Source organism: Megalops cyprinoides, chromosome 12 (assembly GCF_013368585.1).
Source record: "Megalops cyprinoides isolate fMegCyp1 chromosome 12, fMegCyp1.pri, whole genome shotgun sequence".
Taxonomy (NCBI): domain Eukaryota; kingdom Metazoa; phylum Chordata; class Actinopteri; order Elopiformes; family Megalopidae; genus Megalops; species Megalops cyprinoides.
Genome location: NC_050594.1, coordinates 7,268,160 through 7,274,159, shown reverse-complemented (window position 1 = coordinate 7,274,159; position 6,000 = coordinate 7,268,160).

Sequence of the window (6,000 nt, the reverse complement as noted above, 5' to 3'; positions counted from 1 at the left end):
TACTGCCTGATGTGAAAACACCTGTTTCTCAATGCTGTAGAATACTGGCACAGCTGAGCTGGAAGGAGTCACATGGTCAGCGACTGACAGAGAGGCAGTGTGAGAGGGGTGGGGAACAGAAACGCCTCCCCGGCTCACAACTGAATGGAGGTCACTGCTTTGCCGCCGCTGCCGTTGCATAACAGGGACCATGCAGCACAATTTGTCCTCCTCTGAAGGCCTCTCCTGTCTCTCACCCGCCTTAGGAGACTCCCACGGGGGGGGTGTGTGGAGGGGGTGGGGAGGCTTCGGGTCCATCTGACACACACCAAAAAACTCACTCACTCCCTCGTGTTAAATGCTTTAGTTTTTTTGTCTCTAAGGTAGGCATTCCACTGTAACAGCCAGCAACTCATTTATGAAAATCCTGACAGCTTATGAAATACAGGAACGCAGGTTTTAGCATGCCACTGTCTTGCCACTGTCCTACCGCATGTAAGAACATGCAGAGCATGATGGGTAGGACTTTGTATCAGAGAATGACAGTCGGGGGTTCTGAGGGGTTTTGTTTCGGCCACGCGTCAACACCAGAGCGATACCGTTACCTTTGAAAAATGAACAAATATTATAAGTCCTGTATGATTTATCACCCCCTTATCTTTAATTGGCTCAGATGTCAAGAGCAAGTAGCTTTGCGTCAACCAGAGTGACACGCAGCCAAATAGGTGCATCGTGACCAGACTTCATTAAAACTGATTGGCTTCTGATAATGTTTCGCGGTCCCTGGCACATTGCAGTGAACCTGTTGTCTTTGATGTTCCTCCTCTCTCTTCTCTGTGCTTTTTTTGATGCCAAAACTGCATTTGATCACCTTTAGTTGTGGGCTCTTTTAGATTATGTGCGTTTCAGATCAGGGGGGTCAACTTTTATGTGCTAATCCCTCAGCCTCGGTATTGACAGGCAATAAAGGTTTCCCGCAATTTATTATCCATACGGCCACTTGACAGAGAAGTCCTCTTCCCCATCGCATGTTTTACCAGCTCCCTCCAGCTACTGATGCAATCTGTTCATCAACTCTTTCTCTCCTGTAATGCAATTCATTACACTGATCAGCACATGTGGTATAGATCATGGCTGATGGGTGTGAGGCCGCAGTGTAGCATAGTGGGAAGGAGCAGGGCTTGAAACCAAAAGGTTGCTGGTTCAATTCCCTGCTGGGGCACTGCTGCTGTTCCCTTGAGCAAGGTGCTTAACCCAAAACTGTCTCAGTAAATGTCCATCTGTTTACATAGATGACATGTAAAAACTGTAACTTATGTACGTCACTCTGGATAAGAGTGTCTGCTACATAACAATGATTGATTGTTACTCTGTGTTCCTTCATTACCACATCTGTATCCTCTTGCTATGGGTAAAACCAGCACGGCTCCCTTTGAAATCTGTAGTTGGCCCCACATGTTGCGTCCCCACCCCGGCGAATTAGATTACAAGTTACTTAAGCAGCCTTCCTGCCCATCCAGGCACACATAAAAAGCAAACAGGTGCTTTTATGATTTCTCTGTGAGCGTGTATGTCAAAATGACATATGTCAAAATCTCTTCAAACAGGGTATGTGAAGAAATGAAATACAGACCTCTCCAAGTTTGCATGGAAGAAGTAACCAAAAAAAGCATGCCTCAGATTCACTGCTGACTTTCCCAAATGATAAAGCCTGTCTTCATTCTTTGACTCAAAATGGCTTGGCCTTGACACACCTGTATCTTAAAGCCCATTAGCGTAATGACTCGTCCCTCAGCTTAGACTCCAAGATTGAATCTACTCTTCTGTTCCTGGAAGACATGGCCCGTTACATTATGGTCAGATAATTACCCACCTCATTTCAGCTTGGCATCATCCTGAAAGGTCAGAATGATATGGTGCTCACTGCCCCCCCCCCCCCCCCCCCCTCCATCTCTCATAATTACACAGTCTTGATAAATGGCTCTTCCTTATCCAGACCACAATGGAATACCAAAGGAGGACACCCAGTGATGGGCATTTTTAATAAAGACAGCCCATGCGCAGTGTAAGACTTTGGTTACTTACTGGGTGTGCGATGCAAGCCCAGAGCATTCCAAGATTTGGGGGGGGGTGCACAGGAACTTATTTAAGGTTTTCTTTGAAAGACTAAATTGTCATTCATGGATGTGTGATCTGTGGTTCTGAATATTCACAGCAGACAGCCCACACTGTCTCCAGTTTTACTGTCTGTTGTGAGCCATAGAGCACTGCATATACATATTATATGTGATTATAGCAATATTGCATAAAATATATATAGGTATTTATTGCTCTTACAGTCCAGTATTCATGGATTTCCCCATCGGCAGGAATCCTTTTCTCTCTTAAGAATGGGGAGGGTTTCCTGCATACTTTGTATTCCTGCTGCTTTGTGCGTGAAGAGGTTTAATGTGATTCGTTGAGAGTCAAAAACTGGATCACTAATTTTATCTGCCTTCTTTCACAGAATACTTTACGCTTGACGACTTATAGGGGTGACACCCTGAAAATGATTCCCTGGAATATATGCATGTTCCGTCCCTCTGGGATCAGGATGCAAGTGTGTGGGCCTCCGGAGTGGCTCAGCCAGTGAAGGTTTTCTGCATAGGTGAGAGAAGTTCAGGAGAACCTGCGTTTCGGTTGAGTTTGAGCTGTGTAATTTTCTGACAATGACCAGTGGTCCATAAGTGCAGAGTATGATTGGCTTCATTCCACAGGGCAGGGGTAGTGTGGGTTTTGATGGACAGACTCCCTTCATCTCTCGGCTGTAGCACCTTCTAACAGCTTGTCAGGCACACGAGAGTCCCTTGGATGAAGTCAGTGGCGATGTGCTTTTCCTGTAACTGGCATTTGGTTCTCCATTTTGTCTGTGAGATTTGCAGTTTGGAAAATAGAAGTGTGCAAGTGTAGTGGAGGATCACATTCATCTTTCAGAGTTCTTGTCTGAGTGTAGAGAGTGTGTGAAGAGGTGAGCCTACAGCAGGACAGCTGGTACAGTTCCAGTATCAAATAGGGTAGAAAAAGAGGCTAAAAAGCATTTAAAAAAGTGTCGGTACAGTTTCTGGGAATGGCTAATTTTGGGAACCAAGGTATGTTTCAATTTTGGCCGTATTTTTATTGAGACCAAGAGGCCCTGCTCCCGTCATGTTGTTAAGTGATCCTTTACTCCAGGCTCCAGGTGATTTGTTGCCAGCCTCCTCTGTCTGCCACCTGATACCAGTGGGTCCTGTGCAGACATTATCTACATGAAGCTCTCTGCTGCGAGGATCCACAGCACTTGGAAAGCGACCAGCAACGCTGCAGCTATTCTGAAAGAGGCTTAGCGAGGCATTATCTATCTATTTCACTATCTTTTGTAAAATTTTGTCATGACTGGCTGTGTTCTGTCTGTATTCGAGATGTAGAAATGTAAGGGTGGGTTGGAGAGCTGAGTCTGGGAAATAGCAAGCTGGGAGATGCAGGTGTGAATTCTCTCTCTGGCCCTTTTCTGTGTACAAAATATGAATGAGGGAGGCTTACACTTCTTCCATGTCATATATTCTGTGTTATTCTGAATGTCCTCTTGTGTAAGGAGAACCTGCAGCCACACACTACACACACACACACACACACAGACACACACACACAAACACACACACATCTGCATGCCAGCTGGGGTCTCATGCCTCTCTGCTCCACTGAATTTTTTTTTCCCATAGTGCAATTCTCTCTTCATTTCCTCCTCATCTTCTCCTGTCTTCTGCTCAATAACTTCCTCTTTGTAGGAAATGTTCTCTGCCTTCCTGGGTACTTTTAGTTTAGAGCTTTTCAGAATTTCAGGATTTATTTTCATACCATACCGTAGTTTTTTTTTCCCAAATTCTGAGGCTGAAGAGGAGACACTCAGCCTATATGAAAAATTAACCAAGTTGTTCTGAAATGTTGTTCGCTTTCATTTAAAATCCAGTTTGATTTATAACATTAACATTTAGTATAATATTAAGTTTAACATTTAGAACATGTAGATGTTCAACACCAAAATAAGAATTTTTGGGAAAAACGAATAAACCAGAAACACATATGATGTGAGCGTGCTTGATGCAAGCCAACTCTTCTCCCAAAGAAATAAGCTTTGCCTCGATCTCTGCGACTGTCACATCGTGTTTTCATGGCAGGGTCTTGCTGTGCACATGATTTTTGGGGACAGATTTTGTGAGTTTGTAGGAGCTGTTTCTGAACGGGTTCCACCCTCGTTAGGTCAGAAATGGCTGAGTGAAGCGACAGGGGTTACTCTAACCCAGCTGACCGCCTTGCAGGGAAACAGCATATGAGGGCAGCGTGAGAGGTGCCACCAACTCCAATAGAGTGTGACTTCATCTCTTTTTTTTAAATCCTGTGAAAAGTCACCAAATGCTGTACAAAGCCTGTGATCCGCCATTGTCGTTTCCGGAGCTGACGATCACAGATGTGAGGTGAGAGTCGTGCAGAATCTTAGCACTGTTCAGTTATAATTCAGAAGGGGGGAGCGGGAGGCAGAAAGATGGAGTTATACTGTGGCATCTCCTGAATGTTTTATTCCATGATGTGCTGCCTAGTATAATGGCATAAGCCTGTATTTCTGTTGAACCCAGCAAAAATCGCCCATTGGTATGGAAAACGCGTGATGAGTCTTAGTACTGTTTGATTGGTGGAGGCACGGGGGTGGAGCTCCAAATGCATTATTGATGTACAACTGTATCTGCAGTACAATTTCTTTAAACTATGAAAATATAGTTTAAAGAGCAGTAACATCATCTGGACATCCAAGATTTAAAAAAAATCTTTCCACATGGTGCCTTCACTGCAAACATTTCATGTGACATGCATATTCTTTGCAAATGTGTGCCAGCACGGAAGACAACGCTTCCGAGAACATTTTGGCCATTATTTTGTTTTAACCTGTTTTCACCTGTAACTTTGCATCTACCAGCTGTATTTTTGCTGACTGCAATATTACTTTCTGCTTCCCACAAGTGGGCATCGACAGCAAATAGAATAGCATATTCATCAGTCGGTGTAGTAACTCTCAGCCGTTTTTCGTCATTTGCATAATCATTCGGGCAATCGGTGACCTTGTTGGTGAGCGGAGATCACAGACCTTGCTAGCCCATCCTCTGTGGATTAATATCTAACACTGAGCAACTGAGTGGCTGGGGACAGAGAGAGGGGAGAGACCATGGCAGTGGCTAGCTGCTAGACTGTTGAGCCTAGCTGGACTATTGGACTTGGCCGGACTATTGGCAGTGGTGGCCAGGCCCGATTAGCCGCTCCAGTTTTCCCCCGACTGATAGCGGTGTGTGGTCATGAATGATCTCGCTGCATTGATGGCACTCCAACAGAGGAGGGAGGGAGGGGGGGGGGGGTTGTTTTCCATGAGAATAAACAAGAGGAATTATTTGCACAACGGTTGCTTGCACAGCCGGGGCTAAATATAGAAGCAGGCCCTTTTTCCCTCGGAATTTACAGGTCAGACTGTGAACTTCACTCGCTGATGCAATTTCCGAGCCGCTGTCCTGGGGACCCAGAGTGTGTGCCGGTTCTCAATCCGACCGAGCTCTTCATCAATAAGGCTTGATTGAGCTGCTAATTAAATACTGGATCAGGATTTGACTTCTCTTTTGGTGTTGTCTGCTGTGAGCCATTTGTGAGAGAAATATGTTTTTGGAACAGTGATTTTGTTTTGCTGCAACATTTCTCTGAGAGTGGTGAACTAAAAAATAAATTTAAAAGTCCTACTACTTTACTGCTGACTAAAAGTCCAACCACAGGTAGCTGGTAGTTTCCTGCCTATACAGAAACTGAGGAAATATTTATGAAAAATAAAAGACTATAAATTAAGTGGCAAAAGCAATATATGGGCTAATCAGGAAAGCGATAGTGTCAATTTAAGTCTTAATATCAGTCTACTGTTCGTGTGATATTGAAACATGCAGGACCTGGGTAAATCAAGAAGCTTACCATAGG